The 22,065-nt window shown below is 38.2% G+C and overlaps 1 protein-coding gene across 1 annotated transcript in view; it reads left to right on the top strand.

Annotated features, from left to right (window-relative positions):
* The window catches only part of LOC126235786 (transcription initiation factor TFIID subunit 7), a 68,261-nt gene that overhangs the window by 31,113 nt on the left and 15,083 nt on the right, over window positions 1-22,065 (top strand). The gene's annotated exons all lie outside the window — the stretch shown is intronic.

Consider the following 22,065-nt stretch of genomic DNA (forward strand, 5'->3'; position numbering starts at 1 on the left):
GTGGCTTTCTCATACTTCTTCAGCTTACTGGATCATAATTTTTGACTTTGTGAGGTGGTCTGCAGCTGTTCATTTTGTCAGAATGTTCACTCAGTTTTCTTCTGTTATCTTCACTTTTGTTTCTTAGAGTAAATTGTTTAATTATGTACTAATATCACTGTTTCTTAATCTGCATCCTGAAAGGCAATTCGAAGTGTTTCTAGGCAGCTCTAAAAGCCACAAACAGAAACTAAATAATGGACGACCACAGGGATCTGTTTTAGCCCCACCACTATTCAATTTATACATTAGTGATTTACCAACCACAATATGAACTAAATTCATCTATGCTGATGACATCGCACTGGTAGCACAGAGCAGTAATTTCGAAGATGGTGAATGAATTCTTACGGAGGATCTGGAGAAGATGTCAACTTTCTTTAAGACTTGTAGATTGATCCCGAGCACATCAAAAACTGAAGTTTCTTGTTTCCATCTAGCGAATCGTGCTGCAAACTACAAACCAAGAGTTCTGCTCAATGGAAAACATTGAGGTACAATCCTTTCCCAAAATATCTCGGAATTACTCAAGATAGAACCCTGAGCTACAAAGAGCACATCACCAAGCTTTCTCATAACGTTGCTGCAAGGAACAACATACTACATAAGCTCAGTGGGGAACCCCTGCTGACTGTCTGCATTTAACTGGCATCAGTCTTGTGTACTCTGCTGTGCACTTGTCTGGTTGGAAAATGTACATGTGAAGAAGGTAGACACAAAACTTAATGACACAATGCGCTGCATTACTGGTTCCATCAAATCAACCCCATGCCACTGGTTACCTGTACTGAGTCACATCCCTCCACCTCACTTAAGGTGGAAACAAACTCTACTGAGGGAGGCCAAGAAATCTCTGCATCACCCTCTCTACCACTGCACCAGGAATTCTGTCATCCACCACAGCCACGATTGCGATCAAGAAGATCAGCAAGTGTTACTGCTGGACAACTCATCGCGGATGGTTTTGATCTAAATAAAAGATGGAAGCATGAATGGTAAACAAAAACATTGGGAACAAGAGCCCACACCTTGATTCCACAAAGAAGCCAAAGGGTGGTTAAGGACTGGACATGGTTGTTATAGGTACTTCAGTACAAATGGGGCTGGATCAGTTCACCAATGTGTGAATGTAATCAAGAAGAGCAGATAATTGAACATTTAGTCCAACGCTGTCCACTTCATTCATACCCTGGAATTCCCGAAGACTTGTTCACTCTCACACCCAGCTTAATTAACTGGTTGAAAAACACGGACTTTAAGGTTTAATCTTGTCTAATATCATATGTATATTGTATAAAATCATTTGCCTTATATCAACTGTATATTGTATAAAATCACCATACGATTAAATAAATCTGCATCCTCCGGTGCAACCTTTCACAGTTCTAAGAAATCTCATTTCGGCTGCTTGTTGGTTTTTAAATGACACACTACTCACTTCTGTAGAGTAATGTGAGGATGGTCATTACTTTATAAAACTTCATCCCTATTATTTTTTGTGCCTTGTCTCCAAAGTACCTGATTATCATCCCACATATGTTTCCAAATTTTGCTGCTTTCTTCCCACATCTTCATCATACCTGTATGTGATATCACATCCCAGATAATTAAAATGGCTGACCTGATGGAGGCCATGATGGCCTTGAAAAAGCAATGTACTACTAAAATATGGTGGTATCTCCCTCCACCTAAGGCTGCTAAATCTATTCAGTTTGTGTTGGAAAGGAAGTGTCGTGCCAACAGCATAACAACAAATGAAAGTTACATATATCACTGTTCAAAAAAGAAGGTATCCCTAAAATCGGTTTGCTGCAGAATCCTTGAACATAGTCTCATTTCAAATATAATAAATTTTCTTGGGGCTGAGAAGTTTGTCCACAAATCAACAAGGTTTTACAGTGCATAACTCTTGCAAACTCAGCTTGCCCTTTTCTCACATGATATACTTCGAACTATGGATGATGGGCAACAGGCAGATTCCATATTTCTAGATTTCCTGAATGCATTTGACATGGTCCCCTATTGCAGGCTGTTAAAGGTACAAGCGTATGGAATAGGTGATGGATATATGAGTGGCTTGAACTCTTAAGTTATAGAACCCAGTATGTTGTCCTCAATGGCGAATGTTCATCAGAGACAGGTGTGTGTAGATGTAGATGTAACTGCTAGAATTATATCTACATCTAAATATACATTGATACTCCACAGTCCATTGTATGGCATGTCGTAGAGGGTACCCCATATCGCTACTAGTCATTTCCTTTCCTGCTCCACCCACAGGTAGAAAGAGGGAAAAACGATTGGCAGTATTCCTCTGCATGAGCCATAATTTCTCGTATGTTATATTTGTGGTCCTTACGCACAATGTATGTTGGAGGCAACAGAATCATTCTGCAGTGAGCTTCAGATGCTGGTTTGCTAAATTTTCTCAATAGTGTTCCTTGAAAATACTGTTGCCTTTCCTCCAGGGATTTCAATTTGAGAACCTGAAGCATCTCTGTAACACTTCCATGTTGTTTGAACCTACCAGTAACAAATCTAGCAGCCCACCCCTGAATTTCTTCATTGTCCTCCTTTAATCTGACCTGATCACAATCATTCAAGCAGTACAGTCAAGCAGGACACTGCCAGTGCTGTATCTGAACTTAACAGATTTCATTTTCCTACTCATGTGCATTAACTTGCATTTTTCTACATTTAGGGCTACCTGTCATTCATCACACCAGCTAGAAATTGTGTCTCAAGTCTTCTTGTATCCCCCTACAGTCACTCAACAATAACACCTTACTGTACACCACAGCATCATCAGCAAACAACTGCAGATTGCTGCCCACCCCATCCGCAAAATCATTTATGTACATAGAGAATAACAGTGGTCCTATCCCACTTCCATGGGGCGCTCCTGACAGTACCTTTGTCTCGAACATTCGCTGTTGAAGACAGCTACATGGTTCTGTAACTTAAGAAGTCTTTGAGCCACTCACAAATCGGTGAACCTGCTCCATATGCTCTTACCTTCTTCAACAGCCTGCAGTGGGGCACCGTTCTAACATTTCCGACTTAAGCGGAGGTTTACTATCTTTGGCCCGAAAAAAGCATGTTCTTTGAGAATTTTTTTCTTGGGATATGTTATAGATATCAATGTCAAATTTGGTCAAAACGTTTATTGATATTTCCTCTACAAACTGGAATTTTTTCGACTGGAAATGTCGAAGAGCAAAGGCGGAAGTGTCGTCAGAACGAAGCAAAATTTCGGTGTAGACCTCCACGCGCAGTATGTCACAGGTCAGCTGGCTCGTCTGAAATCAAAATTGAGTTGATGTTAGCGTAGTATATAAGATTCGTTAGGAGTTGTACCTCACTTAAGTTATTTGGACCATAGGAAACAAAATGGCGGCCATTTGAAAAAAAATAGGTTACTTTTCATTGATTTTTTGACTTCGTCGGCCAAGTACAAATATTTATAGTTGATGGATCAGAATAAAAGTGGTACAACTCCTAGACAATTTAGTTAGCTTCGTTAGAAACAAAGAATCATAGTAGATTTGAAGTTACCATACCGCCCAATAAAAAAAAAATCATTTCGAGAAAAACGAGTTTGAAGTTTTGACTACATATAAATGCAATATTATGCAACTTACGTTCAATCTGCTATTCCAGGTCCATAAACGAGTCCTTTCTCTTCCTCACAGAGGGCATTCTGCTCGATCTGGGCCATCCTGCGCTGCTCCAGAGCCACTCATACGGCCAAGCGATTTTTGGCCGCTTGAATCTGGTGGTTGTCCGAATGCTTGGTGAACTGCATCGAATAGAGTCCCAGGGTGATGTCCATCATTGTCATGGTCTTCAGAATTGCTGAATACACTTAGTTGAAGCTGCTCACTGCCAGGAAAGTCGCAATCTCCACAGTCTTTGCAACAGAATGCAAATGCTTGGGGGCTAACTTCCAAACACTCACGTTCAAACTTTCATTTGAATTTTGTGTGTTTCCTCCCAAGCACCGGTACAATAATTCATCCTCCGAAAGGGCCTCATAGATCAGATGAATCGCTTTTTGAACTTCTTTGGAGAGCGGCTGGTCGTGTTGTTATTCATCCAGATGTCCGGTAGCCTCTGCGGTACGCCATTTGCACTAACTAGTTTCTCCAGCTGGACAATTTCGGTGTTGTGGGTGGTCATCCGTTGAACACTTGTGGAAATACGTTGCCCAAATTGCCTTCTTCATCTGTTCCACTGAATTGGAATGCCGTCGGATTGCCAAGCCGTAGCACGTTGTAAGCTCCTTGATCACTTTATCAGTTTTAGACATGGGCAAGCACATAGAATAATTTTTCATGGCTACAAAGTCGAAATTCCCGAAAAAAACTGGTGCATGAAGAAGGCCGATTTCAGGAAGGTGCATTTTTTTGTTCAACTGTGAATAACAAACATTTCCGTTCCGTATTTGGAAAAGCTGTTTCAGGGTTGGATTCTAAACACTTTCATGGCTCCAAAAATGCAATTAAAAAAAATCGATTTTTTTTTAACCAAAAGATAGTAAACCTCCCCTTAAAGTGTGAGTGTGAATCTGGGTTATTTTGGTTTATTCCCCCAGACCACCTTTCACTTCTTTACGAGGTGACCTTCTTGGAATTTGCAGCCACTCTTCTTTTCTGGATAGCCAGCTGCTGGAAACCCTCTTGACTTCTTCTCCGTAGAATAACGCTAGGTACAGGAATTTTTAGACTCTTTCTACTTATGAAATAAGTAGACATACAAACTTTGCTCTTTGTCAATTAACAATGTATTTGATTTTCATACACAATAAAACTCTCACTTTCAACATAAATATATAACTTCCAGTAAGTCTCTCATACAGTCAAATGTCAGAAACAGATTGAATTACAGTTAAAAGAAAGTTGGCTTTGATACTATAACTTTTCTTAACATAAATCAGAAAATAAGAGTTTCCAAGAGTTCTTTGTCAACTGTCTTTGTTTTAATAACAATAGTCAATGACCCAATAAGCACAGAGCTGCATATAAACTCCATGGTTCTTCCTTACATACTCACTAAACATCTATGGATTGCCTGACAGGTACTTGTCAGTGCCGTTTGTCCGCTGTGTCTACCTTCTTCCCATGACTGATTTTAAACCTGCACACACAAACATGTGATGCACAGTAGGTAGGATTCTATCATCCCACACTCGTATCCAGAATATCGTGTGTTCGAGACAGTGAAATGCTGAGTGGTTTAGAATTTACACGGAAATTCTCGAATCACTACATATCTCCCACCTCAGATCGAACACGCAATATTTTATACATAATCATTATGCAAATAATAGCGGTCATAACAACATTTCATATCTTAACAATATACATTTCTTACATATGTTTATATACATATCTTTCCTTTCAATAACGATTCTCTGTCCTCTCTCAAACAATCTTTCACTTATTGTTTCTCTACTCTTTTCTTATTTTACTTTGTTATTAAGACATGAGCATTTACTCATGGTTTTAGCCAGTTTTACTAATATTTAGGAATTGTGAGGACTCTTTTTTTTTTTTTTTTTTTCCAACCTTAAACTTCAGGTGCTAATAACACATGAGTAATCTATTTTCTATTCCTATCTTTTGTACTACCTTTTTTGTAGTATGTACTATTTTCATTATTTGTGGCTTGGAGGAACTCTGGATGAAATGAAAGTGTTCTTTTGACACCCATTTATTTCCACGAAACATAATAATGCTAGTCGTTCATAGAATTCACACTTCCCAGAATAATCCCTATAAAATTTGTGACTTTTGTCACAATACTGTCCCCTTCTCCTAGGATAAGCACCTATTCCTTCCTTATGGATTGACCTTATAAGAGCACTTCCTCTTTCCATTCTGGTAGATATGCCCCTTACAAAAAATTCCTCTATTTTAGGCCACAGATCGTCCTATCTCCACGTAGGTACGCCTGCACTTTATACATAGTGAATGCTGAGTATGACACCCTTATCCTTTCTGAGTAGGCCTCACAGTTTGTTACCCTAGTATACATTTCTATGTATACCATAATGAAGTATGTTCTGGAAAAGATAGATTTATATCTTAAACTTCGCTTTCATTCTTTAATGTATCATTTACTCCCTAGAGTCCTCCTCTACTTATAAACTTCTATATTTTCAATAGATACTATGTCTACATATACTATTTACATCTCACTACCCTTCAATTCATCAGAGTATTTATTACACTGACGTTTCTTAATGATCAACATGACTAATTCCTCTCCTACTTTCATCTTCTTTCGTATTTACCCATTACTCATTACTAATTTATAGTGGTTCATTATGTAGCATTTTCATTCCATAAACTTATATGCTTTTGTCTCTCTTTGCGCATCAGTTCTTTGTGCCTATTCAATCTCTATTTAGAACTGTCACTGTTCTTTGTTTATATGCACCTCCTCTTGTGTACATTCGATGTAGAACCGTTATAGCTTCCTATATATGGGTGCATATTTCCATACGTAAACACATTTCCCCCTATACAATACCTGGCGGTTCTCACACCATGACAGGTTTTGTCTTATGTAATTTAATGTTTGTGTAGAATTGTATGTTTGTGTATATGTGGATGTGTGTTCATATTATCTGATATTTTGTCCTTCTTATCTAAAGATAAGATTTAGGTTTCTAGTAAACACGGAAATAAGGAAGGACTTCAGCGATAGAAATTTGTGAATATGAAAAGACAGAAAAAATAGACAGGTCCTCAAATGAGAAGTAAGAAAAGGAAAAAATAGATGTGGATGCAAGGATCGAAGAAGATAACCCCAAAGAAAGGAAACTCTTCCAACTCCCTTTCCTAGGATCCCTACCCCTAAGGTACTTGAGTGAGATGCCGGAGGAGGTCTGGTGTTAAATCGTCCCCTACAGAACGGACTTGTTCCATTTTCACCCTTTGAGATCCCCGAAGGAAACCCTAGCAACCCTATGGAAACGGCAAATGATGAAAAATCAGGTACACTTGTTTGTGAGGGTTGTTTGTAAGGTGTGATGTGGGTTTTGTGTTAGTCACGATTTATCTGTTCTTGTAAATCATGCTTTTAGCTACAATGCCCACCCCTTTAAAAAATTATACAAACCCTCCCATCTATATCGTATCTCATAAAAGGTATAAAATACTCTACACAAAATAGAAAATCTATACACTATGGTATAACAGTTGTTCAGCTAGTCACATCATATAATATTTTCCTCAAATATAATACTCTGTCCAGTTTATTTCGTCTAGATATAACTTTTTTTCTGTGATTCTCTTAAGTTGTTCTCTATTTTATAGTCATATCCAGTTTTGTAAGCAATAAGATTACAGGATAGGTCTAGATTTTAAAGGAATTCGGTGCAGGAAAACAATAACACCGAAGACAACTCGGGATCCAAGGGTCATTTCTCCGTCCATTAACTCAGAATGTTAACATCTGTCCCTGGGGGCTTTACATTGTATTTTCCCTTCTCTAATCCAGTTGTGAGATCTACTAAAAATAACGTCTTAGTATGGATCACCGTTTGTACCCAGTATTGTCCCTCATATTTTTGGAAAAACTTATGAGTTGAGCTGTGAAGATGTTGTCTTATAAGAACCAGGTCATCGACTTGGTACTGAGGTTCAACAGCCTTTTCGTTATGCTTACTTACTCTTTGTGGTGCCTTTTCAATTAAATTCTTAGAAACTGTTTACTGATTTACTTCTTAATTGACTCTAGGTTGTTCAGGCCAATTAAAGCACTTAATTAGAGGTGCTCCTAAATAAGGTTTGCCTATTACTTCTAAAGGTGTCAATCCAGTTGATAAATGGGGTAATTCATTTAGGATAAGTTCAAAGTCCTTAATTTTTGTTGCCCACAAAGTACGTTTCTCATGGCAGTAAGTACGAGGTAATTTTCCAGTTTCCTTCATTACTCATTCACATGGATTTGATGATAGGTTATAATTGGATATTAACACCATACTTTCTCATGTTAGGAATTCTCTAAATTTGTTACTCACAAATTGTGGTCCGTTATCCATAAGAAACCGTTTTGGTTTACCTGCTTCTTGAAAGTATTGTTGTAAAAGTGTATAACCGTCTGCGTATTTGCTCTTTTAATGGGATATAGTTTAACATATTTTGACCAGCATTCTATGATAACCAAAATATGATACTCCTCCCTTTCCTTGTGGAATTGGCCCAAAAAAACCCGCTGCTGTGAGGTTGTGTAATGACTTAGAAATAATAGGATACATTCTGTATTTCACATGAGTATTATTCTCTTTTATTTTCTGGCAAGTTTCACAGGTTCTAATCAAAGATGCTATTTGATTATGTAGTTTCTTGAAATAATAAAACTTATGTATATGGGATGTACATTTTTCGATTCCAAAGCGTCCATATCCTGTGGAACATACCACACAAGTTCTTCTTCCATTACCTTCGGAATACATAAGCGCTAATGATGTGATGTTACGCTGTCTCTCCAAAACAAGGTATGATCCATAATTTTCCACTTTCCTAATTGATTAGGAGTTAACGAGTTCTGGATACACATAGAAAATATTTCTGTGAAATAAGGATCATGATGGACATTCCCTATTATTCTTTGAGCCATTTCCTTTACAATCATGTTCGGATATTCTGCTGACATAAAATTAATGGCAAAAATATTGCCAGGCCCTTCCGTATGTTTCAATTCTTCCGTTCCTGTGGGTAGCCTCAATAAAGCATTGGGTAAAATATTTTCAGAACCTTTTACGTATCGTATCTTAATATCATATTCCTGTAGGAAAAGCATCCATCGCACCAACATACTGTGTAGTAATTGACTACTCATCAGAAAGGATAAAACTTGATGATCTGTATAAATATGGATTTCTGATCTCCGTACTAGAGTTTGAAACTTTTGATTACTCCACACAATCGCCAGTAGTTCCTTTTTGGTAGCTGTGTAATTTAGTTAGTCCTTATTTAGGCTACAGCTAGCAAAAGCTATGGTTCTGTGTTCTACATTACTTGGATCCCATTCTCCTTGGAAAAGTTCGGCAGCAACACTGTAAGCAGATGCATCTGTTGAAAATTTAAATGGTTCGCCCATAACTGGATGATGTAATATGGGTGGCTCAACAAGTGCTCTTTTAACATTTTCAAATGCATCATTTGTACCTTGATCCCAGGTCCACGGTACTCTCTTTCTTAATAAACTTTTAACTCTTGCCCTTGTACATACTGTCGATAGTATCCGACCGTACCTATAAATCCTTTTAATTGTCTTACATTTCTGGGTTGCGGACATTCTTTGATAGCTTTTATGCATTCAGGGTCCGGTCTAATTCCCTTTACCCCTATAATACGTCCTAAGAACTTAAGTTCCTGGCGTGCAAAAAACGATTTAGACAGCTTCACCATAATACCTTTTTCTTTAAATTTTTTCAGAGTCTTACACACAGTTGGACAATGGTCTTTCCCAGTAGCTGATATTATTAAGATATCGTCTACGTATATTATCAAATCCTTCAGTAAGTCACTCCCTATTGCTTCATCTAATGCATGTGTAAATACAGACACAGAGATATTAAGTCCGAATGGCAATACATAGAAATGATAAGATTTTCCATCAGACAAAAAGGCTGAATACTTTTTGGATTGTGGATGTAATTTTATCTGCCAATATCTCGCGGTCAAGTCCATTTTACTAAAGAATCTTGCCTTTTTAAAATTGGATCACAATTCATCGATATTAATTGGTCGATCTCTCTCTGTTTCCATATGTCGATTTAATGTACAAGCGTCTAAGACTAATCGTACCCCGCCTGTAGCTTTCTTCACCATGACCAGAGGATTATTCATTACACCGGAACTTTGTTCTATACTATTATTATCAATCATTTTGTCAATCTCGTCCCAAACTGCTTCCTTCAAACTCACTGGTATTGGATACAGGAGTGTCATCTTTGATTTTGGACTTACAGATATAGTCACTGATGTTACCTGGACAATTGGAAAACACCACTTCATACTCCATTAAAATTTTATACAAATCTCGTCTTTGTTGATCGGTTAATATTAGGGATTCATTAACTTTGTCTTGTATATCATATATCAGTTGATCCACATTATCGATTTTTGGTGATAATTTTGCTGTAGTTGTTCATCATAGACACTGACACTCAGTTTTTTTGTCCTCAGTGTGGCTATTTATTATAAACGGTGTCCAGCATCTACTGTCCTCTCTACCATAACAAAGAAGATGCTTGTCAAAGTTTAAGATGACTTTAAACTCTAACAACCAATCTAAACCAAACAGTACATCTCTATTAATATTTTCTACTATTAACAGCGTTTGACGAAATAACATATGTCCAATACTACAGTTCACTTGAGTTTCATATTTTACAAGTTTACTTTTTGTTCCCATTACCCTGATTATGTATACTCCAGTCACTGGCAATAACGGTAAGTGCTGTTTATTCTGTATAAAGTTAAAATATGTGCTTGAGATGAGTGATACCTCACTCTCCGAATCTATAAATAAGTTAACCTATGAAGTTTCCACTGTCACTGCTATTATAGGTTGTGGGTTATTAGTAGCTAAGCTTGGTTCTTCAAGCAGCAACTATTCCTTTGTGTGTAAAGTTAACATACTTATATGGAATAAGGCCTTCTAATGTATTTCCATTACCCGGGCCCCGGCCCTGGATCCAGATCGAATAATGTTTTCCTCATTACTACTAATTACCAGTTGGTTACCAAAACGGGATACTACAGTCCCATTCTGGGTTTTATGGTTACTCAGTGCTAATTCTTGAGAAGCTACCGGATCTAAATTTGAAGGTGGGTGTTTCTTTTGACAATTGTCTTTACATCTCTTCTTACTGTACTGGTGTACTTTTGCTAAGTTTGCCTCATGCTTTTTAAAATTATTTCTGCTATTTCTTTTGTAGTTTGAACTTTCACTTTGGTGTAAAGTTTTGTTGTTGTCCTTATTTATTGCATCAAGTGTGTCAACAAAAGACAACAACTCTTCTATCGTTTTCCAACCACTACACAAGATGTCTTTTCTCGCATAGATTGGCAATTGTCTAATTAAAACATGTACTAATCCTTCTTCTTCCATTGGCGTATCTAACTACTTTGCTCATGTTAAATGCCAATTGAAATATTTCCTTATAGTACCCCAACTATTATTATAATATTCTGGTTCCCATAGATCTGATATTAACTTTTCTTGAGCACTGGCAGACCAGTACTTCTCTTTAAATTTCTTTTGAAAGTCTCCCCAAGAGGAAAAATCGTCAATATTTACTGTTCCCCATTCTGAGGCTTTCCCTTGAAGGTACGCCAAAGCAAATTCGATCTTCTTGGAATCTTCCCAATTTTTGATAAAGCTTGGTTAAATCTTTTTAAGAAATGGGTCGGATGTACATCTCCGTCCAGCTTAAATTTAGGGAATTGTCTAGATAACTCTGAATTAGCTACCCATTGTAAATCAGTCACTGCTTCACTAGTTAATACAACATTAGGTGAAGTTACCCTTTTTTCTACTTTATCTTGGATAAGCTTAAATTCTCTCCACAGGTCGTCCATACCCTTCCTGGTATCATTAAGTTTGAAAGAAGGAATAGGCAATATGTTTCCGGATGTTATTCTCTCAGTAACCTTTCAATCTATAATTTCTCCAAATTGTTCCTCCAAACAAATTACATTTATAATATAAGAATTAGCTATTTTCTTTAGAAATTTCTTCCTACATTATCTACCCATGTATTGACACCTGTAATTTGCGATTGAATGACTGGCATTAATTTATTCTGCTTATCTACAGTATCTTTCAAATTATTCAACCCCTGCCTTACATCATTATACTTAACATCATACACGTTTTCAAAAGATCCTAACTTTTCAGTAAGTTCGGATTTTACATTATTACATTTGCTCTCAATGTTAAGTTCTAACCTTTTCGATGAATCTTGAAAAGTGTTACTCTGTTTCTGACTACGGTCAGTAAACATATGATTTATATGAGTGGTCAAAGAATTTGTCAACTCGTTCTTTAAATCTACTTTTAAATTCTTTACTTCATTACTCATTGCCTCGAACTCAGTCTTCAAAGCACCCATGCCTTCGCATAGATTACTAAATTCTTTGCTTTGAGAGTTGACTTTGGCTTGTAGCAAACCTAAATTTGTCGTTTGAATATTTAGAGTTTCACTCTAAGCATTTAAAGCTTCACTCTGGGCATTTAACTGAGAATTTACTAAGTCTAGTTCTTTACTTAGTCACACTCTGGGCATTTAATTGAGAGTTTAATGAGTTTAACTAAAGACTCTGAGCTTTGATTAAATTTATCAACTCAGCCCAGTCTGGCACTTCTTTGCCAATTTTCATGGCCATAGCTGGGTCTTGAGTTTCCCCAACCTGTTGTATATTTTCCATACTTTTATATGCGTTAGCTCTTTTAAGCATTTAAAACTAACTTTAAATATGATAATTACACAATAAAAGTTCACTCAACAGTATCTTCTACAACTTCATACTAAAGTAATCAAGTTTTGTTTCATGCTCACCCAGCGTAGAATTCACGTTGCGTAGGTGAGCGGATGTGTAGGCAGGTCAGCACCGTTGAATAATAGCAGCTGGTGCCGATGGCGTCGGATGTATGTTGGTTTCCGCGTCTGCATCCCTGCGATGTGTTTAAGAGCTGTATACTTCCCGCACTGAATCTTCTTGGTTGAAGCGTTCTACGCATACTTCTTATTAGACAAATACGTTGAAATCTTCTTTACTGTTTTTATCATTGTGAATTTTTCATTTCTTCACTGTTTTTCCGTTTAAATTTAGCTCTGTAGGATACCTGAACATATTCCAATTTCTCAGAGTAATCTTGTTGTCTTATTATGTTTGGTTGCTGTGGCAACATTTAACACCTTCTTTTCTTGTTTTTAACTTAAAATTCCTGTTTTCTCGTTCCTTTCACACAAGTCGCCATGTTCTAACATTTCCGACTTAAAATGTGAGTGTGAATCTGGGTTGTTTCGGTTTATTCCTCCAAACCACCCTCCACTTCTATAAGAAGTGACTTATTTGGAATTTGCAGCCACTCTTCTTTACTGGATTGCCGGCTACTGGAAACCCTCTTGACTTTTTCTTCATCGAATAATGCTAGGTACAGAGATTTCTAGACTCTTTCTACTAATGAAATAAGTAGATATACAAACTTTGCTTTTTGTTAGTTAACGATGTATTTGACTTACATACACAATAAAACTCTCACTTTCAACATAAATATATAACTTCCGGTATGTCTCTCGTACAATCAAATGTCAGAAACAAATTGAATTACAGTTAAAAGAAAGTTGGCTTTGATACCATAACTTTTCTTAACACAAATCAGAAAATAAGTCTTGCCTATAGCAAGGTTACGTCAAGAGTTTCCTAGTGTTCTTTGTCAACTGTCTTTGTTTTAATAACAATAGTCAATGACCCAATAAGCCCAGAGCTGCATATAAACTCCATGGTTCTTCCTTACACACTCACTAAACATCTGTGGATTGCCTGACAGGTACTTGTCAGTGCCTTTCATCTGCCGTGTCTACTTTCTTCCCGTGATGATTTTAAACCTGCACACACAAACATGTGACGCGCAGTAGGTAGGATTCTACCATCCCACACTCATATCCAGAATATTGTGTGTTCAAGATGGTAGAAGGCTGAGTGGTTCTAGAATTTACACAGAAATTCTCGAACCACTACATTGTGTCAAATGCTTTCCAAAAATCTAGACATATGGAATCTGCCTGTTGCCGTGTATTCATAGTTTGTGGTATATCACGTGAGAAAAGGGTAGGCTGACTTTTGCATGAGTAATGCATTCTGAAACCATGCTGATTCGTGGACATAGGCTTCTCAGTCTCAAGAAAATTTATTGTATTCGAAATGAATTTTCTGGGATTCTGCAGCAAACCAATGTTAGGGATATTTGTCTGTAATTTTGTGGGTCCATTCTCTTGCCCCTTTTGTATGCAGGAGTCACCTGTGATTTTTTCTAGCCACTTGGGATTTTGTGCTGGGTGAGAGATTTACGATAAATGCAAGCTAAGTAAGGGGCCAATGCTGTAGAGCACTCTTTGCAAAACCGAATTGGTATACCATCCAGACCTGGTGACTTATTTGTTATCAACTCCTTCAGTTCTGTCTCTATGTCAGGGATGCTTATTACTATGTCACCCATACGTGAATCTGTTTGATGGTCAAACGACTATAAGTTTATTGTTTCCTCCTGCTTGAACGATTTCTTGAATGTGAAATTTAAAACTTCAGCTTTTGTTTTGCTGTCCTCAACTGCCACACCAGACTGGTCAACAAGTGACTGGATAGCCTTGGATACACTTAGTGATTTTACATAGGACCAGAATTTTTTGTGGTTCTCTGCCAGATCGTTAGCTAAAGTATGATGGTGGTAGTAGTTGTATGCTGTGCGCATAGATTTTTTCACAGATGCACAAATGTGTACTAATCTTTGCTTGTCACCGTTTGTGCATTCTCTTTTGAACTGAGAGTGCAACAGCCTCTGCTTGCTCGCAGTTTCCGAATCTGGTTAGATGCAGCTCTCCATGCTACTCTATCCTGTGCAAGCTTCTTCATCTCCCAGTACCTATTGCAACTTACATCCTTCTGAATCTGTTTAGTGTATTCATCTCTTGGTCTCCCTCTACGATTTTTACCCTCCACGCTGCCCTCCAATACTAAATTGGTGATCCCTTGGTGCCTCAGAATATGTCCTACCAACTGATCCCTTCTTATAGTCAAGTTGTGCCACAAATTTCTCTTCTTCCAAATTCTGTTCAATACATCCTCATTAGTTATGTGATCTACCCATCTAATCTTCATTATTCTTCTGTAGCACCACATTTCGAAAGCTTCTATTCTCTTCTTGTCTAAACTATTTATCGTCCACGTTTCACTTCCATACATGGATGGCTACACTCCATACAAATACTTTCAGAAAAGGCTTCCTGACACTCAAATCTATACTCGATGTTAACAAATTTCTCTTCTTCAGAAACGCTTTCCTTGTGATTGGCAGTCTACATTTTATATCGTCTCTACTTCGACCATCATCAGTTATTTTGCTCCCCAAATAGCAAAACTCATTTACTACTTTAAGCGTCTCATTTCCTAATCTAATTCCCGCATCTTCACCCGATTTAATTCGACTACATTCCATTATCCTCATTTTGCTTTTGTTGATGTTCATCTTATGTCCTCCTTTCAAGACACTGTCCATTCCGTTCAGCTGCTCTTTCAGGTTCTTTGCTGTCTCTGACAGTATTACAATGTCCTCGGCGAACCTCAAACTTTTTATTTCTTCTCCATGGATTTTAATTCATACTCCGAATTTTTCTTTTGTTTTCTTTACTGCTTGCTCAATATACAGATTGTCTAACATCGGGGATAGGCTACAACCCTGTCTCACTCCCTTCCTGACCACTGCTTCCCTTTCCTGCCCCCCGACTCTTATAACTGCCATCTGGTTTCTGTACAAATTGTAAATAGCCTTTCGCTCCCTGTATTTTACCTCTGCCACCTTCAGAATATGAAAGAGAGAATTCCAATCAACATTGTCAAAAGATTTCTCTAAGTCTACAAATGCTAGAAACATAGACTTGCCTTTCCTTAATCTATTCTCTAAGACAAGTCGTAGGGTCAGTATTGCCTCACGTGTTCCAATATTTCTATGGAATCCAAACTGATCTTCCCCGAGGTCGCCTTCTACCAGTTTTTCCATTCATCTGTAGAGAATTCGTGTTAGTTATTTGCAGCCGTGGCTTATTAAACGGATAGTTCAGTAATTTTCACATCTGTCAGCACCTGCTTTGTTTGGAATTTGAATTATTATATTCTTCTTGAGTCTGAGGGTATTTAGCCTGTCTCATACATCTTGCTCACCAGATGGTAGAGTTTTGTCAGGGCTGGCTCTCCCAAGGCTATATTAATCCATTTACTAGGCATGTAATTCTCTAGACCGTGATTTACAACCTCCTTAAACTGTGCCCATAATTTCTCTATGTCCATCTTACTGGAACTAAGTGATGTCAGTTCGCTGTCTTAACGAGATGCTAACAACTTCTTATCTGCTCTTTCTAGCAGAAATACTCTCCTAGTCTTCTTGACTGATTTTTTAACTTTTGTAACCATAGTTGCTATAATGACATCATGATTGCTAATCCCTATTCCTGTACTGACATTGTTGATAACGTCCAGCCTATTTTCAGCTACAAGGTCTAAGATATTTCCGTTGCATGTGAGCTGGGGAACTAACTGCTCATGCAAGTTTTCGGAGAACATGATGAAGAGTACTTCCCCTATGACTGTCTGTCTGTACCCCCTGCTATGAATCCATCGAAATCCTAGTCTATACCAAGTTAGGTTAGTCGACCCCAACTAGCAGTGCATGATCTGGGTATTTATGCACTGCTGACCTGTGAATGACTCTAGAATTTAATTACAATGAAATGAACACCCTTAGCTGCTTACAGGCGTTGACATACATCAACGGGGACAGATGAAAATGTGTGCCCCGACCGAGACTCGAACATGGGATCTCCTGCTTACATGGCAGACACTCTATCCATCTGTGCCACCAAGGACACACAGATAGCATGACTGCAGGGATTTATCTCTGGCACGCCTCCCGCGAAACCCACATTCTCAACGTATTGCCCCGCACTACATTCGTAGTGCCGTCCGCCCATTATACTCATTACTCGCAGCGCGTTGCCGATTCCCGTAAGAGTTCAGGCATTGTTTGTGCATTCGCACAGAAGAAGAAGATGGTCAAGTGGACGGTGAGCCTTCATTGTATATTTACTAAGATGGTATCTGTTCTTTTGTACATGTCCGAAAGAACAGATACCGTCGGTACCAAGCAGCTCATTAGAATGAAATTACAATGAAATGAACACCCGTAGCTGCTTACAGGCGTTGACATACATCAACGGAGACAGATGAAAATGTGTGCCCCGACCGGGACTCGAACCCGGGATCTCCTGCTTACATGGCAGACGCTCTATCCTTCTGAGCCACCGAGGACGCAGTCCGAAAGAACATATACCATCTTAGTAAATATATAGTTAAGGCTCACCGACCATTTGACCATGTTCTTCTTCTGTGCGAATGCACAAACAATGCCCGAACTCTTATGGGAATAGGCAACTCGCCGCGAGTAATGAGTATAATGGGCGGGGGCACTACGAATGTAGTGCGGGACAATACGTTGTGAATGTGGGTTTCGCAGGAGGCATATCAGAGATAAATCCCTGCAGTCATCATCTGTGTCCTCGGTGGCTCAGATGGGTAGAACGTCTGCCATGTAAGCAGGAGATCCCGGGTTCGAGTCCCGGTCAGGGCACACATTTTCATCTGTCCCCGTTGACGTATGTCAATGCCTGTAAGCAGCTAAGGGTGTTCATTTCATTGTAATTTCATTCTAACGAGGTGCTTGGTCACCGATGGTATCTGTTCTTTCGGACATGTCGATAGAACAGGCACCATCTTAGTAAATAAAGACTCTTGAATTGTCACAGCAGAATCAGGTGGCTGGCAAAAATATTCAACATTTAACTTAATGTAAATGAGCAGATAAAAAAATCTACTCATCAAATGGTGACATGGGAACACACACACAAAAGGATTTAACTTTTAGAAGATATCAGAACCAGTGGCTCCTTCTTCTGGTGCAAGATTTGAAGGGGAAGGAAGAGTGATGAAGAAAGAGGACTGGAGAGTGTAAGTGAAAGGGATACAGTTTAGAAAAGTCACCCAGAACCCTGGGTCAAGGGTTCTAGTTGATGGCATTTGTGGGATAAAGTGTATTATTAGCAAGTTTCTTTTTGTAAGTGTATAGTGCCTGAGTTCTTGTGAGTTTAATTTTATTGCAAATAACTATAGCATATTGCAAGGCTGAAAACAGCACTTATGAATTTAGTGTGGAATTCATCTGGCAAACATTTGGAACATGAGCTTAGTGTGAAAGTAAAAGGACTTGGTGTTTCCAGGCCCAATCTAAATATCAATCAAAAACAAGAACAGTGCAAATATAGGCAAAGGTATACATATAATCTTAATGGAGCAATGTACGGTAACAGTTTAGCCAAGCAATGTACAGTAACAGTTTAGCCAATGATGCCACATATCCCAACACTTTAGTGCAACAGGTACAAAAACGCTGTTTTTTCGAGAGATCTTTAATGCAACTTATCACTTAAACTGCATATTTTTGTAATGCATGAATATAAATTGATATACCATAAGTACCAAAAATCAACGTTGGGGGCTGCTCAGTTTTCTTCTGTTAGCCAGTCATAGCATAGGACCCATGATGTAAAACACACTGTTTTGTACCGGGAACTCATAAACGCTGAAGACTGAATGCATATGAAAATCATTAAGGATCTCAAGTCTGGAATCAAGAACATGAAAAATATTAAGTACACAGTAATGCTACGCCACATTAAAGATCTCTCCAAAATATGTTATTTTTAATACAATTTGTTGTGATAAGTGATTGGTAAAGTTTTGTCGGTGGGTAATATGCTACCTATATCTGATCTCAGAGTTAGCATTTGGTGTTGTTTAGTATCTGATTATGAAAAGGCAGAGAGATGTAGCATGTAAACTTCTTAGAGAGGGCTGGAGCCATACCTCCAACTGTTACATGTTTGAGCCCTCCCCAGTATGGAAACAATGAGCTGCACCAGCATAGACAATTTAGTGCATTAATGGAAAGCTGTATTTCTTGCAGGTATTAGATAAAGAGGCTACTCTGAATTGTCTTTTATGTGCAGAAGATGTCACAGTTTGATCAGAGAAAGAGAATGGTCTACAAAAAGCAATTTACATTCTAAGTTAACTAGCCTAAGACTATACCCACAAAGAGAACTAAAACAATGGATTTTGTAGGATTTGATCCTGTAAGAACTGATGTGTTCCAAACATAATTATAGTTATGAAATTATGAGGTCTGCCATTTAACATACTGCTTGCTAATTCACTAAATTAAAGAAAACTCATAGACCCAGATGAAAAATTTATGTTTAAACGTAATACATAAGTGAAGTGCATAAAACTGATGTATCAGTTTGGTGCAGCAAAAGTAATGTTAATACTTAGTATGTTTACTGAAAGATGCGATACAATACAGACACTTATAAGCAGTTGAATTGGAAATACCAACCTCACACAGTATGTTCACACTCCTTTTGCTCTGATGACTGCAGCAATGTGTCGTTTCTGAGACTCGGTAAGACACTGAAAGTGTTGAGAAACTCTTGTGATCCATGGATTTTTAACCACTCACCATAACTCTTAGAGACTGGTCAGAAGTAGTTCATAGTATGAGTATTCAGTAGTGGTGTTCTGCGCCCACAGACTAATATCTAATATCTGTTGACATGCTGTTAGCAGAAGTACACTTGTGTGGCAGTAGCTGCTTTGGGTCATAGCAGGGTGGTTGTTTTGGTGGGTATGGCTGCTTTCCAATTGTTGTCGAAAAGCATGCAGTTGGTGAGTAATTTATGATCTATCTATCTGCAGTTAAAACTACTGTCATCAACACATTTAACCCATGGCAGTTGACTCTGCCAGTCAGTCAAGATATCCATGGGGTACACTCTTGACAGCGGCACATGTAAAAGCCTAATGTCTGCATGACCTCATAGTTGGAGTGTCACATGAGTTGGACACCTCTGATCAAATGAACTGATGTCACATGTCATACCTGCCCTGTGCTCAACTGTCATGCTGACTGTCACTATGAGGTTTTGTAACATACCAGGGACTGTCAGTACGAGGTTTTGTAACATGAATGTAACGTGCTGAATTACAGCATTTGCCATGTTGACAGGAGCACTAACCCTTCAACAAAGCAATTATTTCTGTTTAAGTTCCTCATGAATCATAAGTGATTATGTCTTAAAGTTCTAAATAAGTCTACACACACCACACACACACAGAAACGTAATAATAATAATAATAATAATAATTATTATTGGGACTCAGTCTATCAAGTGAACTACCTGCCACTCACCTGCAGCTCTGTGAGTGGTGCAGAACAATGATTCAGGCTCAGGACTCATCGAGTTTCTTTAGTTTTCCTAATCACTTAAGCAAATGCTGGGATAGTTCCATTGAATTGGTCTTGGCCAGGTTCCTACTCCATCCTTCTCAAGTTTGAACAAGTGCTATGTCTTTAATGAATTCATCATCATTGTGATGTTAGTCCCTGCTTTATGAACATTTGTATTAAAATATGTTGGGTATGTTACTTCATAATGGTGTAAATAAAACTAGTTCTGGCTACTGTACATGTATCGTTAATTAAGATGTCTGTGTGTGAGGTACCTCTGTGGCTATATATGTGCTGCTGGGTTCTTGTGGAATCATTTGGCAGGAACTTCTGTGGAAACCTAGTATAAATTCAATGAAGCACTACAATCTGTATTTGGTGCAGGCTTTGAAGAACACTGACAAAGGACTGCAGCAGCATTTCTATATGGGTATGTTCAGGCTAATAGAAGAAGATGGTTTCTGCGAATAGTGAGTGTCAAGTGATCAAAAAGTTTTCACACTTCCGGGAAGGTGTATATAACATCTGGATTTCTTAATCAGAAAATACTAACTCTTCCACAGAATGCGAATTGATTTTGCCAGAATTCAATTTATTTGGCGCTACTTCACCCCAAAAGATTGAGGGGCCTTTTGATTTGTGGAATATGCTATTACAGAGGCTACCTATCCGGCACTTGTGTTTCTAGCACAAAGCCCACAACCAGCTTGTGGTGTGCACCAGGACTGCAGGCGCTCCTCCTCCAGAGGCTGTTTACATGCCTCATTATTACATCCCATGTTTGGAACCTTTACTGTCAATAAACGCTCTGTTTACACACTGACTGCTAACAGGCGCCACCAGGGGCATCATCATTGCTCTTTGGCAGCAGTCTTCATCTGAGCGTCCTGTTTCCTCCAGCCTTGATCTTCCCAGGGCTCCATGCCACTGTACTGGTAGTGCTATTATGAAACATTGACTCTCTATTTGTGCTAGTGTGATCATTGGGCCGACGTCGCTAGGGACTTGATTCTGTTACTCATATTATTTCACTTGTTATTGTATTTGACATTGAACTCAGATTTGTTGTGTTCCTGTAATAAAAGCAAACTTCATTGAAGCCTGGGAATTGCCACTCATCAATCACTAATGTGTGTTCGGCTACAACAGAGAATACAAAAATGTTCTTCAACATTCTGTGGGAGTGGTTCTTCTGAAAGGTGACTGAAGACGTTATTGACTTCAGCTTTTAATCGTATTGTTAAATTGAATTTAATTTGGCTTTGAATTTCATCATCGTAGGTTGGTAATTCAATGATGATACTCTACTGCAGTAAGAACTTTTTATATATCAGGGCAGTGGTACACGGGGAGGGAAAATGGTGTTAGCACTCTGATTACTAAATAGCAAAATCAAAAAGTTCATTTTTAACTTTGAGCATATTTCAAAATCAGTAGGACAGTTTACATTGATTCTTACATTATACTGACTGGTGCAGACTTGATCTCAGAAAGTCTGGCCCAAAAACTGCCACACAACTCTACAAAGACTGCCTCATGTGGTCACTGCTGTGTAATCTTAAGAAATATTTCAGCAATCGAAAGTATAATGTTATATTACTGAAAGCATAATATTAACTGGTTACAATCAAAAGTTGTTATTATGGAAAAAATTTACACTCATCCAGGATCTCTATAAATTAGAAAAACTACTTTGGAATAAAAATATTTAAGAATGTTCAACTTTTGTAGTCCTGTCTTCCTCAGTTGCATGTAATATTACGGTATATTGATAATTTTTACTTATGGACCGTATTAAAACAAGCGTTCAGTTCCTAGTGCTGTGGAATGTGGGGAAAAAACCGCAAATTGGCGTTCATAAGAAGAAGAACAACACCACAAATGCAA

Source organism: Schistocerca nitens, chromosome 2 (assembly GCF_023898315.1).
Source record: "Schistocerca nitens isolate TAMUIC-IGC-003100 chromosome 2, iqSchNite1.1, whole genome shotgun sequence".
Classification (NCBI taxonomy): Eukaryota; Metazoa; Arthropoda; class Insecta; order Orthoptera; family Acrididae; genus Schistocerca; species Schistocerca nitens.